Here is a 16,945-nt window from a genome sequence, read left to right on the forward strand (position 1 = left end):
GGTATCAGGGCCCTTCAACCCTTTTCTAATTAAAGGGTCATAGAGGCTCAGGGGAACCCTCCCCCCCAGCAACTGCCCCCATATTGCCAGTTCGCAGTCTAATAACAGCAATAAAATAGTGTATATATTCAGTGAGCATTCAGTGTTTCATCTCCCTACTGGCTCGCCTTGTGATAAATGGCAGCCATTAACCTTATTTTTAGCTCCATTATAATGTATGTCCCCCACGTGTGCTACACACCGCTTTCCGCCACAAGCAAGGGGGAAGGGCCCAACCATCAGGTTGAACTGGGCCACCACACATCTTCAGCCAGGCCTGTCTGCCCTTCACTTACATATTCAATTGAGGGGTTTTACATCTCTTCTGGGCTACGAGGGCCTCTCCACTGAGAAACAGACCCTACTACCCGGAAAGAAAGTGAAAAACTGGAATGTGGAGACAGAAGGCACGTCAGACATTATTGCCTTCGGACGCAACATTGTCTGCAATGGAACTACCAACATTCCTATTTTCTAATGGAGCAACAGCATAGTTTCTTGGGTGCTGCCTTTTGATAGGATAGGTTATTCATAACGCGCTTAATACCCAGAGGTTTCTAAGCGCGGACACGGGGAATCAAACGTGTTTCTCTGTGTGGTATTGCTTTGGAGGCGTGCATGTTGCCCCCGAGCGATCCTCCCCAAGACCATTGGAATATTAATTGCCATTTACTTGCCCATACTACACTAGGGAATACCCTAAATATTGTGAACAAATAACTTTGGATACCAATGTGTCTAGAGAATCACGTGGTTTTAATAGTGGTACCACTATTTTTTTTCACCTCAAACTGGGTGGCTTTCATAGCATCAGTATACATAAAGTCATTGGACTATTGCAAATCTGCTTATGGGGTGTGGCAAACTGGCCGTTGAATGAACGGGAACGTTTACGACAAGGTTTTCAGGAATTAGACCAACACAAGCGTAACATTTTTTGTTGTACAACCTAAAAGGAGTGCATCCGTCTCTCAAAGAGTCAGGATATAAAGTGAAACAAAGGCGACAGTTAGGCAATAAAATAGGTTCCTCCCATCTAGCACCAAAGGCGTCTGACAAGGTGACAGTCCATTTCATCAAGTTCCGGCAAACCGTTCAACAAGTGATGGGCGCCAAGGTTCTTTCAAGCAAAACAAAAAGGTGTATTATGCATGGTGGCGTGGTCCCTGTTCCCATGGTCCAACCGGCCGGGGTCTTGCAGTCCTCAGTCCCTTAGCTTGGGCTGTAAACCTTCTCCAGCCACAAAACCATAAGCTCTCGCTTTGAAAGATGCTTGTGGGATCCGCCTGCATGCTAACTCAGGCATGGTTCTGGTGGGACAGTCCTCTGATGGACTGGCAAACACTCCAGACAGACTGGGTCTCATTTCAACGTTTCAGATAAGTTTTCTTTTAGTCTAGCTTGGGTGGGAAGGGGAGATAGGAACTCCTCTCATGGATCTCCCTGGATCCTTGTCCTGTCCAGTCCAGTCTACACTTGGGCATTCCTGCTTACCTCCCAGTGTAGAGGTTTGTCTCATTCCTCCCCCTGATTCTTTGTGGTCCTCCTGAACTTCGGTCTCAGTAGCTGGTCTCACCTTTTCTGCAAGCCTCTCCCCTTCTCTAGGAGTTTAGGCCTCTTCCAACTCCAACCTTTTCAACTTCAGGGACTACTCTTCCTTCTCACAACAACCCTCTTCGACCCTTTCTACCAGATGGCATCCTCAACTCTCCACTTCCATCTTCCTCCTTTAGTTTCAACCTCCTACAATATTGCGCCTCTGCCTCTAAAAGCTGTTATCTTACTTCTCTTTCAAGGCAATACCACTCAGCCTTGCAGATCGTATACTCCCCCTCCCTGTGTCTGATCCAAAGTCCTCACATTGAATGCCCTCACCTTTCAACTTGGCATTTTTTGATAAAAGGTTTCTGCTCATCCAAAACGTTCTCCCCACCTCAAAAGCCTGCCAACCAATCCTTATGAATTCTGCCTCGGAGCCTTTCATCCAGAACCTTTCTAATCCAAACTTCAAATGTTCTTTCATCCAATCCAACAACCTTGTTCCCAACCACACCAGTTCCTTTCCTCAAAAACGTTCACCCTCCTCAACCTTCACTTTAAAACTGCCAACATTCACCAGGACCTCTCACTTTGCCACACCCCAGTACTATTTAGACGGGAAGCTCCTTGAGCCCCTCTTTAAACTTAGGTTTCCTGCTAGTGTTTCCCTGGATCTGCAGTCTTCCCGTTGGGAGCTCACGCGCAGACTGCCAATTTGGTTTTAGGGTTGGCTGCATCTTAAGGGCAGTTCCGCCTACCCTTGGGTGTCGCCCGAGCACATTGATTTCACCTGTGCTGTGAAGGCAGGTTTCCTGATTGGGCCATGTGCCCAGCGTCATGTGGTACACCAGGCCATGTTGTAATCTCCTTTGGCAGAAGAGCTTTTGTGGAGCTGTTTAGCTGTGGCGGCGTCGAGATCCATCTAATCTGTTTTATTGTGCTATACATACTGGACTGCTGCTGAGCGAGCGGAGAGAAGGAGAGAAGAAGCATAAAGCAGTTTCTTTTTTTTTACCTCTGCTGCCCGCACAAAAACTCATCAAAAGCGAAAGGTGAAAAGGACGTCTTCGCTTTAAATCATGAAACCCCTTCCAAGTGATGTGCAAGTCACGTGGCCACCAGGGTCGGACTGGGACAAGAAATAGGCCCGGACGTCCGAAAAAAAGTGGCCCACCCCTCACCTCAAAAAAGTGGCCCACCCCTCGCCTCAAAAAGGTGGCCCTCAAACCATAATCCCTGAATCGCATCAATTCACGACTTTACAGAAAATGCTATGCCAAAAGAGAGGCGGAAAGTTCACAATCATCGAAATGGTTACACACCCCAGTCATCTGTGCAGAGGGCTATCGAGGCACACAATCTCACAGACTGCGTGTGGACACTCACAACCGAACACAAGGGCACCTGGGGCAGCAACAGACCTCGCCCCCTGTCAGCGTACCTTCACTCCCCTAGCACCGAGTCAGGGCCTTCATGTTCCCTTGCAATCGATGCAAAGCTTCCTGCATAGCCAGCCCCGCATGCGCACATTAAGGGACTTCACTGTTGACACCCTGATTGGAGAGTGCCACGTTCACGCAACTCTTCATGTGACCCTACTCCCTGAACTCGCATAGCTGCCAAGTTGCCCACATACATGTCTGACTCCTCGAGCCAGTCCTGTTTCTGTTCCCCACTGCATGCTGGGACTTGTAGGCTATTCCTTACAATGGGAAAAAACAAACTACAAGTTCCAGCATGCAATTGGAAATACAGAGTAGGACTAGGCAGGGGTGCATCTACACTAACATTTTGTCGGGAGAGCTGGGGCTAACCTTTCAAACGTTGGGAGGGGCGCTAACATCACAGAATGTGTGGGGGCCTGGGGGGACACTTCCTTGTGTGGGGGAAGCTAACTTCTTTACACATTCAAAAGAGACTATTCTAGTGCACTCGCAACGTTACAAGCAATTAACTCTCCCCTTCATATCTGAAACCACACACACCTAATAACTGCAGTGAGAATGAGCGGTCTGAACCCCCTAATCTTCCGATCCCTCCACTGACATGCAAGTACTAACTCCCCGACCCACCCCCCCACCAATCCCGATTTCAATTGTCTACAAACGTATGTATAAGAACGCAAGTACTAACAGTGAAACGTGTTACATTAGTAATTGCCGGGCTTGTGTTAATTGTGCAGCCGAGGGCACTATTTATTTTCTGTGTCCTGTCCTGCCCTGCCATGACTCTGGGTCAGCCAGGCCACGCCAAATAGGCCATAAGAAATAGTCGGTCACATTTTGGAAATCCTCATGACTATTCCCTCTGATCACAAACACGTAATGGAGGACTACTCTGTGCGCACCAGCGTTACTTATTAACACTGCATGATTGGCGTATTGGAAATCACACCAGCCAGTAAAAAAAAAGTGTAACTTACGTCCGCCGACTGCGGGCCCAGGCGTGGGCTTCAGCAACCGGCCGCAGGCCCAGTGCCTCATCCATGATTTCGGTCCAGCAGCCACGGGCTGAATGGCCGTCGGGTCAATCAGGCTCTGTCACCTCCCCACCCGAATCTAACCCCTGGAGTTTCCCCATTGCCCTTCTCCCTCTCCAAGCCCTGGGCGCCCCCCGCCCGGCCCTGCTCGCTGTTAATTGAATCGTGTCGGCGGCCCATTGACGGCTCGGCTCCGGCTGCAGGCGATTTCAAGCTGCAGAAGTGATCACTGAGGCCGGATCTGAGGGGAAATCGATGGCAGCCACAGCCCGAGGATTAACTGCGAAACCGGGGGAGATGGGGTGGGGGGAAGCAGAGAGGTGGGGGGAAGTGGACGGATGAAACAGACAAGGGAAGAGGGGAACTAGACAGAGAGAACGCAGCCGCTCAGCCCTCTCAGCACCAGGAAGACTTCAGGAACTCACATGACCGGCCCAGCCCCCAACAACCTGCCATTGCAAATGCAATGAATCACAACAAAAGGAGCGGCTCCTGGCCCAGGAGCCGCTCCCCTTGCCGTGACCCACTGCATTTGCAACAACTGGCGCCACACTGTCGGCGGATCGGCCCAGAGCCCAGGGCACCACCAGGCCAGTGCATTCACCAAAGAAAGGCAACACTCGCGTGTTACCTCTTTTTAATGAATGCACACGCTGTGCGCCGTGCAAGCCAGCCAGCACACCGGCCCACACAGCGCAAACCGGCCCCCAGGGCCTCGGAATGTATCGGCCACGGGCCGATTGGCCGACGGGCCAGTCCAGCCCTGGTGGCCACCAACTGGGCTCATTAGCACACCCGGCAAGCCCTTGCGGCGCAAGCCCTGTGGCAGAAGGGCTGTTGTGAAACTGTTAAGCTGTGGCAGCGTCGAGATATATCTAATCTGTTTTATTGTGCTCTACATACTGGACTGCTGCTGAGCGAGCGGGGAGAGAAGAAGCATAAAGCAGTTTCATTTTTTTGCGGCCTACGCCCTATGACAGAAGGGCTGTTGTGGAGCTGTTTAGCTGTTTGGCGGCTTTGGCACTTGGAGCGTCACCTCTGATTTAACGGGTGTGTTAAACTTGAAGATTGCACAATCCCCTTCTATTGCTGCTAGTCGCCTGGACCGGGAGGGAAGGCGGACTGCTAACGAGAGGAAAAAAAAAAAAAAGAAAGGAAGAAGAAGCCCGAGGAGCCGGAAAATGCCTCCAAAATCAGTTAGACCAGCTCTGATGAAAGAAGCAAGAATACTACGGTAAGCACTCTGTTACCAAGTTATTGACGTAGGGAATCCATCACCCTTATTAACTGCAACTCCTTTTGACTTCATCCCGAAACAAATATAAACAGAGAGCAGATCGGGAGAAGGCAAAACAACAAAAAAGGGGAGAGGGTAAGTAATGTTAAAATCAGGTTCGGAAAGCATAAATAACTAAATCTTTGGGGAGGGGTTGTTATTTGGAAATCTTGGAAACACAAACCCCTATTCCATTTAAATCTGACGGGAGGGTACTGAGAAGAAAGTAAAAAGAAAGCAAGGAGAAATAATAGAAGGATAACAATATCCATATAATTATACCCACCTGTAACGTCAACTTTCAGAATGAAATTAAGGAGTACAGCGCATTTGGATTTAACAAAAGCACCAGAGTGGGATGGCTCCTATTTGGAGCCAGTGGCGCACTCCACTACAGTAGGGTCACCTGCGGACAGGAGGGAGCAGGAATCCACATTGAACAATCACTCAGTCGAGGTACAAATCCACAGCCCTAAACCAAGACCAGATGAGAGAATTGACAACGTAAACCAGGCAGAATGCAGAACCATTGGAAAAAAGGGCTGGAATACACAGTCACCACCAGAAACATACAAAAAAAACCCCAAACAATATTTCGAGAAAAGTAGAAGTCTAGATGAACGGGTAGAATACCCAACAAAGGGTCCAATTCAGCAGACAGAAGAGGACATGAGGAAAGATTATGTGAAGAAGAACAGAACACAGGAAAGCATTGAAAGTGAGATGGAAATTGAGAGGGAAGCAGAAAGACTCCATTGAAAGACTTCCTCCGTTTGTCTCTATGGTGAGTCCTAATAATGGGTTCGCAGAAGAGGGAAGAGAAAAAAGTGTGACCAAAGTCCACCCACAAGCGGGGCAACCTTGAGCGCTCTCAACTATGCACTAAACTCTCTGGTGTCAGTTTTCGAACTACTAAAAGGGGAAGTCCAATCCCAAACAGGAATAGTCTTGGAACTAACCAATGAAGTAGCAAGATGTGAAGCCTCAATGGTTGGCCTCAGCAATGTGGTAAATACTACAATAATTCCATCAATAGAAGAGATAAAAAAGATTCCTTAAGCCACAGAAAAGAAACGGCTCTCCTCTGTACTCTCCTGAAGGATCTTGGGAAAGCAGAAGAGTCTGGGAGAGACCAGATGCTGAAGGCTATGTGGAATTGGAATGAAAAACCAGCTCAAAAAGAAATCAGAAACCAGGCTGGGCTTCAGCAATCTAAAGAGCAGGAAGACAACCCTTTGTCAGAATAAATAGAAGAGCTCTTAAAGACAGCCCAATTGATGGAACAGGATCACATTGGAGAGGAGATTAAAGATATGCAAAATGATGGTAAAGAAGAAGATGACTCAATCATAAATTGGACTGATGCAAACAATCAAAATTCCAGGAGAAGGAATGCAAAAAAAAAAGAAAAGAAAAACAATGATCAGGAAAGACTCCCCCTCGCCCCCACCTCACAAAAAAGCAAGAAAAAAGAAACGAAACAATAGCCGGGAAAGGGAGAGAAACTATATACGAAAACGGGGAAAAAAACACCACCTCGAAAGAATAAATCAATCTCTGGAAGAGGAACCAAAGAAAGGGCAGAATACATCAGAAGATAACTTGGAAAATCAAGCTCAAAGCCAGAAAGGAAAGAAAAGTATAGGGCAGAATGCCCCGAACAGAAAGAACGGGCGTAAATGCAGGCTCACAAACTGAGAACCAAATTAAGCCCACAGAGGCAGTGGTGATATCTACCAACACAAAATTGAAACTTGCTCCAATTTTTATTAAACAACTTAAAAAGCCAATAGGTGAAGCGGGCCCAAAATAAGAATAGCCCCGATATTGGAAAATAAGAAAGTAATTACGCCGAAACTGCCAAACCTGAATGAACAAGAGCCCTTTCATGAAGTGGTTATGAATCTGGGCCATGGAAAATGTCAAACTATCCCATAACTTGAAATAAGAGAAACCAGAGGAAAAAACACCGATAAAACAAAGGGAGGAAGAGGACAGGGAGTGGAGACTCAGCAACGCAGACATCCAGAAAGAATCCCCCACAGGCTTTGAAATCCCTAAACTATGGCTAAATATGGCACCAAACCGAACAAAGACTAGATCTCACAGTAGGATGGCGATACTATCCATAAAAAAAATTAAAAAAAACAAAATAGACCTCTACCTATTTTCTACAGAAGACCTCGAGTATGTAAAATTCCCAGTTCGGGAAAATTCGTTTTTAGTAGAAAAAGGACTGAGCTCAACAAAAGCCCTTACAGCAATCCTAAAGACAAGTAAAGAACTGGAACAAGAAGGGTTAAAAATATACACCTCTGATCCTAAAATAACCCGATCTCAGACAAGTGAACAAGAGCGACAAAAGGAAATGGGCCAGTGGGAAGGCAGGGGATCCAGGGACGTAAATGAAGGAGAAAAAACGCCTGAGAAGGGAACATCAATCCAAGAAAAAAATACTGGCGGCCCTACCTGACATACTCACGCAAGTTCTGAAAAACATGGGTATAGGAATTCAGAACCTTTAGGCAGAAAGAGCTGAATGTGGTTAGCTGGAACGCAAGAGGCTCCAGCACTTTTAGGGCAAAAGAAACAAAAAACTATCTACTGGAGAAAATGGATATACTGGCCTCCCAGGAAACATGGCTAGTAAACCCAATAGAAATAGAGAGATGTACAACCTTTTGTCTACCGGCAAGCCAGAAATCAAAAGGGAGGCCAACGGGAGGTTTAATAACTGCCATTAAAAATAGCACAAACGTGCTACACAAATATGGAAAGACGAAAGTGGAACCTTGGCCTTTAAGGTCCACTCCTCTGCCAACCCAGAAGAAATTGCCCTGATTGTCATCAACATGTATTGGAATCTGGCATCCACCAAAATCCGACCCTTTCAGGATAAATTAGCAGAAGAAATGGGAATGATCAAGACAAAACGGCAAAATCTGGATATCCTGTTAGGAGATTTTAACACAGAATGAGTATACCAGAAAAGGAGCAAGGGGGCGGAAGGCAAACAAATTATATCAAATAAAGGAAAATCCTGGTTAGAATTTACCAAGGCTTGGGATTTGAAAATGATGAATAATGTAAACAAAGGCGATGAAGAGCCTTGCATGACATGGCGAAGAGGAAAAACAGCCTCAGTCTTGGACTACATTTTTGTCAGTGAGAGCCTCTTCACCCGAAAATCACAACTAAAAATAAGAAAGGAGGAAGTGACCATTCGAGATTGGAACTATCATATATGAGTTTAGCTTCACAAATTTAGTTCATAACCAAGAAATAATGGGAATAAAAGGTAAAATAAGATTAAGAAAATATGGACAAGGAGGGAGAACCCTCCATAAAAAATGAACATTACAAAATATGTCAGAACAGACAGCTCAAGAGATAAGCAATCCAGACAAGTTTGTATATACTCTACGGTCACTTGTCCCCCCAAAAATGCCATAATACAGTGGAAAACACACACACCTCCATAGTTTTGATGAAGAAACGAGGCAAAGGAAAAGAATCCTGAGAAAAACCGCCAGAGAATTGAAAAGTCAAAAACTCTACAGCAAAGTATACACTCAGAAACTGAAAATAATCAGATGAAATTACAAAGCTTGGACAAAGAACCATACATTTCTCCTTCACCAAAACGAAGGTGAGGAAATGCTAAAACTAGTCTCGTCCTAGTCGTTGAGAAGCTTTTGGTCACTGATACGAGAGCTAGAATCAAACTCTAGTAGCACACTATGTAATCTGGTCCCAGAAAGAACCTGGGTGGAATACCTTACAAAAAGCTTTGGAAAAACATTAAAAGGAACAAACCTGCCCGCCCTTAGACAAAGGTTGGGAATTGCAAATTGAGGAGAATGTAATTATGGAAATCATATCCAAAGCTTCATTATCAAGAGCAGCAGGGCCAAACAGCCTTACATATCAGGTACTCCGAGAAATCCCGAGGTTGTGGGCAAAGCTGTTGAGAAGGCTCTTTAGGGAGATACTGCAGCAAAAGAGCTTCCCACCACTGTGGAAAACCTCTCCGATCGTACCGTTCTTCAAGGAGGGCGATAGGGTAAATCCATCAAATTATAGACCCATCGCCCTCCTAGACATTGATAGTAAAATATTTATGAGATTGCTACTGAATGAGCTCTCGACCTGGGCAGAACAGGAGGGGCTGCTATCTAGATGTCAAACAGGCTTTAGAAAAGGTTTATCAACGGTTCTGAATAGAGCCATACTAGACATCCTTAGCGAAACAACAAGGGCCAAAAGGAGCACCACCCTTATTTGGAGCCTGGATAGACCTCTCCAAGGCCTTTGATCAGATCGACAGAACCAGACAATGGCATAAAATCAAAAAAAAGGAATACCGGAGTCATTGCTATCAATGCTAATGGAACTGCATAGGGGAACAAGTGTAAGAATACGTTTAGATAACAATGGCCACCTCACCGAAGCAGTTCCAGTGGAAAGAGTGGTAAGACAGGGTTGCCCGGGGGCACCCACATTCTTTAACTTGTTCCTAGCAGACATAGGAGACCATTTGATCTCGTCCACATTGGCAAGCCCAGTCATAAACGGCAGAAAAATATTCTGGCTGGCCTACGCGGACGACATCATTCTGCTGGATAGAACAGCTATTGGATTACAAAGACTGTTGGATGGATTTTACTCTGAGGAGAACGGGCTGATAATAAATCCTAAGAAATCAAGGATACTAGTATTTAAACACCTGATGAAAAAGACATCATTTAAGCACTGGGCCCTGGATGGGCAAAGAATTCCTCAAGTTGAAGACCTTAAATACTTGGGATACAAGATCTATGCAAGCCCAGCCAACCACAAAACAGATACCTTCACCAAAGCTCATGCGTTAATTCCCCACCTGATCAAAATTAGAACCAGATTCTGTAAATTCTCAGTTGTCCCAATGGTAAAGTATTACCTGAGTAAAATAGTTCCAGTCCCGTTATACAGAATAGAAGCTAAACCACAACTATGGAACTTTAATTGGGATAAAATTGAAGGAAGAATCTGGAAAAAAGCCTCAAATCTACCATGCTGCACATCAGGAGGACAGCTACGATTTGAATTAGGTTTGAAGTCTTTGAACTGTCTGGCAAACTGGAAACTCACATCCTTCTATAGAGAAATCATAAAACCCAAAAAAGGCTCTTTGTATGAAGATATCAATGAACACCATAGCAAATTAAGATCTGAAATTCTACAGAGTCTGGACAAAAAAATAATAACTGTAATATCAAGAACAGAGTCAAATATGGAAACTCCGGTGAATAATCCATTGGAGATAAAGCAGGAGCTGGTAACATCAGACTGGATAAAATCGATAGAAAATACAAGATCTTCAACATCAAAGAACACCTTCCTGACAGTTGACAAAAAAAAAAATAGATACACTTCCAAGATACCTAGAAAAATTTCCGGATGCAAAATAATTCTCAGAGCGAGAATGAACATAACGGGGGAAATTCTGAATATTCCGAAACAGAAAGGACAGTCATCTACTGTAAAGAATGTGCTATCCCAGGAAACCAATCTTTAAAGCACCTGCTTACTGAATATAAGGGAACGTGGGACCTGCGATTAAAAAAACTAGGAAGATTCATAGAAAGAGCCGAATGGCTAACATCGGAAAACACCTGGCACCGAATAATCGCAGGACACGAGATCCAGTTAACAGCAGCGGTGGAGAATCTTCTTCAGTCCCTACACTTGGTATAGAGTAACAAAAGTCACTAGTTTCCCCTCCTTAAGAGGGGTAAGAAAGTGGTTTATTTTAATTTATTGGTTTTAGATAAGGAATTTCAGCTCTTCTTTTTTGTGTCAGTTTTTAGTACAAGAAATTGTAAAGGTTTTCCTTTTCATGTCTGGTAGACAGAAATTGCAAACCATATACAATAAAAAAAACAAATAATAATCTCCTTTGGCTGCAAAAGGTTGAGAGTGGCTGCTTGCAGTCGTTTGCTTTTCCTGGCTGGATAAATGCTTCCATGGGGTTTTAACTATTAGGTTTAAAGTTTTTTTTGCATTTGTACACTTCGTGTGTTTGCAGGCTTACTGCTGACCCAGGCAATAGGTGTTCAGTGGCTCAAGGACCCCCATAAACACAGAGCATTCAAGCCAGAATAATAAGAAATTGCCAGCTCTTCAATATGAAGCAGGCAGGATTATTCTCAAGATGATGCCATAAAACCAGGAGAAGACATTTTCATTGTCTGGTATATAGAGCACACCACAGTCAGAGCCCCAGCCAGTGTAGACTAGAACCAAGCGCATTAGATGTGATCATTGCAAATAACTACTAACCAGGTGGAGACCCTGAAGTAATCTACCTACTCTCAAAAAGGTAAATGTACTATTTTTATAGATTTGATTGGGTTGGTTTTAAAAAGAAATTTGAGACAATGTCGTTCTCCCTCCCTGCCCCCAACAAAGGCATTGAATGTGCACCAGATCCAAGCAATCACTTCAAGCCCAACAGGTATTTTGAAAAGCCTGCAGCGCCGTTGAAGCAAACAAAAGCAGAACACACTCTAGACCCAATCTACAATGAAACTGAATACCATTAGAAGAACATGTCCACTCAATTATCCTTAGTTAGAACACCCACTGGCACAATCTTCTGTGCTAGAGTTTGAGTTGGTTTGCCTACTCTTCTATAAACAGTGGCTTCCGAACAGACATTTCAAAAAAGGTAGCAGGCGCTCCTTGTTAGGCAGAATCCTTTGCAGTTCCCTCGGGGAACACTGCAAAAATATTAAGACTACAGGAGTAAGCAGTAAACCCAATTGGTAGCAGTCTGCACCACCCAGATTTACTTGGTAGCTGTGGCTGAGCAGTCGGACTGCTCTCAAGAAGAGTATGGCAGTGTATATAAAGCATACACAATAGGGCCAAAAACACAGTAGAGCAAACAAACACTGACCAGAGTTTTGTATAAAAAGTATATATTTATTTAAAACATACTTTAGGCAATCAAAAGCAAGTTAAAAACACAGTCAGGTAAAGTATGCACACCTCCCTTAACTATTAGGCAAGTCAGAATTAGAACACCACGATTTGTTAAACAGATGTGAGCGCATAACCTGATGGCACTCCAATAGTTCAGTTAAAGGGAGAGAAAAAGGCAGAGCATAGAAATAAAACAGGTCCCAACACTTTTAGAAGTTCTCAGCAAGGGAATAAAGGCAGTATAGACTGTAGAGCCAAAATTCATAGGCCAGCCCCGCTTAAAAGGGAGCAAAGCGAATTGTGGCCAGGATCACACGGTTTAAAAATGCACTAAAAGTCTTTGCAGAATGTTCAAAAGAGGTTGGGGCGATTCAAAAAGGTAAAGTTAGGAGGTCTGGGGCCAACCCAGTTGGCAAGCCAAAGATTTAAGGGTCACCTTGGACAAACCAAAGAAAGGGAGGCCAGGCAGGACACAGTACCTTAAACAGAGAGGAAGCTCCAGCGGTGGCAGTTGTTCCTGGCAGTGCTTGCAGTTTGTTTCGACCAGGGGAAGAGGATCCTGTTGAGGAGGAAACATGGAATCATTGCAATGCAGAGGGATGAAACCAGCCGCGGAGTTAGTCAATAAAAGGAGCGGTCCTTTTATTTGCGGTCAAAGTGGTGAAGCTTGGCTATTCGGCCGCCGGGGTGCTTGGCACGGGCGATTCAACCAAGAGACGTCTTTGGAAGGCGAAAAGGGCGGACTGGTTGGTCCCACCAGCTAAGGGGGAGAAGACTCGTCCAGCAGAAGATCTTCTCTTGTCGTCGGGAAAGTGGTGAGGTAGTTCCAGCAGGGCTTCACCGGTGGTGTCGTCCTTGCAGATGGCTCAGCTTCTTCCCTCTTCGGTCCTGTGGCGACTTCTGAAGTTCCAGTCCCAAAGGCCCTGCTTTTATGCAGAAAAAACCCCATTCATCAGCATAGCTGTCAATCACACATGCTAAGTGGTGAGCCGGGCGGCTCACTACTGGGCCAATCAGAGTAGAGTGCGACTTGGGTTGCCGAGGCAACATAGTCCAGGGTGCCAATTCCCCCCTCCATCCCTCCTGTGGAACCCAGACAGAGTGGCACCATTTGGAGGGCTTCTGTGGAGAAGCCCGCCAAAAAGTGGAAGAAAGGGCTCGACCTTGGTCATAGTAACAGAGATGGACACGAACACCATTTTAGAAAAGAGTTCTGGCAAAAAGACCCAACTGTGAATTTAATATTAAATAAATAAACCGGCGGCATCTTTAACATTGCAACAAAAGGTGCTGCGTTTAAAATCAATGGGAAAATCCCATAGAGAATATTCCGGTGGAATATTTTGCGTGGTAACCACTGCCACCAGCCAGAAACTCGACAAGTGGGGACTGGACAGTGCCCCCTTGAAAACAGACCCAGGGGCAATCGAATTAACCCCTTCCATTACTTCCACAATATGATGGTTTGTACTGGTTCTGTTCACAATTTTGGACTAGTAAAGTCAATGGTGACTTTACATGCCCTGGGAGACAGTAGTCAGTCCCAGGGTATGGAGTCTATGTTTGGGGGTCACTGACACCCCTGTGTTACTGCACTGAGGGTGCTGTGTAACGCATACACACACAAAAAAAAAAACAGATGATACGCTATGGAGTTAAAAAAAATAAAATAGCCCATAAGCACACTAAAAGTCAGACATACCTCAAATCATGCCTAAGAGTGGGAGGAAGTCTCACTCTTAGCAGGAGAAAAAAAAGAAACCCCAAAAATCCAGCAAAGCTGCTGGGGGACTCAATAGGTTTGGAAAATTAGCCTTATAACAGAATTCTACCTAACACTCCTCTCCAGAAAGAACATGGCATAACCTGTCTGTCCCCCCCCCCCACTGAGAGTTTGCTGCCATCGCTTTTTGCTCACTGTACCTTTCACAGAAATATCCATTTGCAGATCAGTCTTTGTCCCGCCCACATCGAAATGCTATGGCTGTTCCCCTCTGAACAACAGTACCAAAAGCAACCCCATTCATGTGTTTCAGCCTAGTTGGGCCTCATCAGTGAGGTGGCGCTGTGCCTCTGAGCACAGTGAGCAAGTTCCTTGCAAACACAATTTTGTATTTTTGCAAGGCACTTGGGGGGTTGGTCACCCTAGGTTACCTGGGGGCAACCAGACGTGGACTCCCAGCTCATTGTGCTCAGAGGGGCACAGCTCCACCTCATTGATGAGGCCCAACTAGGCTGAAACACGTGTATGGGGTTGCTGTTGGTACTCTTGTTCAGAGAGGAATTGCCATAGCATTTCGGTGCTGGACTGACCATGTGGGTGGGACAAAGTGATATGCAAATGGATATTTCCCATCTGTGAAAGGTACAGTGAGCAAAAAGCAGATGGCTGAGAACTGTAAATAAGTGGTTACAAACCACTGAACAGGTTATCATGCAGTGTTCTTTCGAGAGAGGGGCGCTTGCTACCTTTTTTGTATTTCAAACAAAGACATCAGCACTTAAGTTATTCACCCAAGACCTGTGTACCAGAAGAAACTTTGTGGGACGGACTCCATGGGAGCCCTCTGCCCTCAACACCCAAGTACAACTCTGCCCATCTTTCTTCATAGCACACACACACATCAGTGCAGGCCTATTAAAAGCAAATATAACAAATACTAAAGGAGTCAACCTTGCCTGGAAAATACAGACACATTACACAGAGAGGTCTCCCGTGGTTAGCAATTTCAGCCAGCATCAAGATGCTGTGTATTGTGTACACACCCTACTTAGCACCCAACTCAGCTAAACCTCCACAAAGACCTGAAAGCATCACTCTCCATGGGTCACTGGAGCTTAAACCAGCAGTGCGGGCACACTCCTCTTCCTACCACCTCACAGGTTCCTTTTCAACTCCTTTTCAATGAATCTCATAGACTTTGTAATTGCTCTTTCTCTTTACTTGAAGTAGGAGTGTCTGTCTTTAGCGGCGGGTGAGAAAATATAGTCTTTAGCCTTTCATGCCTTCACCTTGCTTAAAGTCTTACAGAGAGTACAGCCCATATCCTCATATATCCCTCAATCTGTCCCGATATTTTCGGGGATGGCTATTTAGGTAACTTGTTACTTTCGTCCTTCTTATGGTCTTTTGCATTAACTCCCCAACATAAACTTTCGTATCCTCTTGTCGGTAGGTCTCCCCAGTGTTCCTCTATATAGCTTCTTGGCTATTCAATACGAGCTATCGGCTCCCCCCTCATTACGGCTCGGAGCATCTTACTATCCCTCTGCTCTCTCTCTTACCGGATATAGCTGTTTGCTCCGGTGTGACTCCGCTCGAATTCACCTCTTTCTCCCTCGGCTTTCTCCCTTCTTCCTCTTGGTCTCAGCACGGCCTTCGTTGATCGACACTCCTCCCCTTGGCTCTCCCGTCGAGGTACCAGCTGCTCGACTCCGCGGCCCTCGTTGATCTCGTCACCTTCTTCCGGCGCTTCTCGGGATGGATCAGCTGTTCCACTCGGCAGTTTCCGGGAACTCCTCCCCTCGGCTTTCTTGATGATTTGTCAGCTGTTCGGCGTAGCGCGGCCACTCTTACGGGCGATCAGCTCTTCGGTTTTTCTTGTGCGTACTCCCCTTCTCCTCCACCTCTCTCGCACGTATGATGAAGTAACGAAATAGCGATTTCAAACGATCGCCTATGCTATTAATGTCCACAACTTGTAGTTAACTCTGTGCAACGGCACAACTCTTTTCAGCTTCTCATATAACTTAATAAGCCCAGTTCAAACCGTCGCCCTTCAAATCCTCCTCCTCTGTCTCCTGGCAACAACAACAAAAACAAAGAAAAAACAATCGTTGTCATACAGCTTCCTTTTCACCAAAGCCACTCCGTGATTGGCCCAATGACCTGTCACTTAGTCCATTGAATCAGATCGACTCAATTAACCCTTCATATGGTCCTTCTGCCTTGTATTAACAGAGCCTGAGCCATCTAGTGTCCTTGATGTAGAAACTGCTCCATTTTTATCACACACCCCCCTTTCTCACTTCCATTTAAATCTCCCCCAACCCCATCTCTGGTAAAGGACTGCCTCTGCCCATGAAACGCAACTCCTCTCTGAACGCCCATGATTAACATTAGTTGCCACTACAGTCAACCGCCAAAATCCCACGAGGCTATGTGGCTCCGCATCCCAGCTTCCACGGTCAGCATTCAGTTTTGTTAGTGCTCAGATATAGAGATCACTTTAATTTGAGCATCCACCAATGCAACCAAACACAAACGCCAGATTCAAGAATAGAATGCAGGGCCATGTTTAAGGTGGTACACTTTGGAAAAACCAGCTGGTCCCCTGTAGTCCACCACATGCCCCGTTATTGCTCTTTTCCATATTTCACTCCTCTTAAATTAAGAGAGGTTAGATACTTGTGCTTTTCTTAAGCAACCTTATGTCCCCAAAGCATGGGCATGGGTGGGGGACGGAGACACTACACTTGGCGTGAATCATTTTTGTAGTGTGTATAACAATGTTATTAGATTGATTGGAAGCCAAATTCACTGCTATCGTACCATCTCAACATTAAAATGAGTTACAATGGGTTTTCATTCTTCTCAGTTGCGATTCAGTAAGCACCACATTCTGAACATAGTTTTCTGCATGCTC

General features: G+C 45.4%; 1 protein-coding gene across 2 annotated transcripts in view; it reads right to left on the reverse strand.

Annotated features, from left to right (window-relative positions):
• The window catches only part of LOC138497992 (protein brambleberry-like), a 297,213-nt gene that overhangs the window by 197,089 nt on the left and 83,179 nt on the right, over positions 1 to 16,945 (reverse strand). The gene's annotated exons all lie outside the window — the stretch shown is intronic.

This window comes from Ambystoma mexicanum, chromosome 5q (genome assembly GCF_040938575.1).
Source record: "Ambystoma mexicanum isolate Mex_15411 chromosome 5q, UKY_AmexF1_1, whole genome shotgun sequence".
NCBI lineage: Eukaryota > Metazoa > Chordata > Amphibia > Caudata > Ambystomatidae > Ambystoma > Ambystoma mexicanum.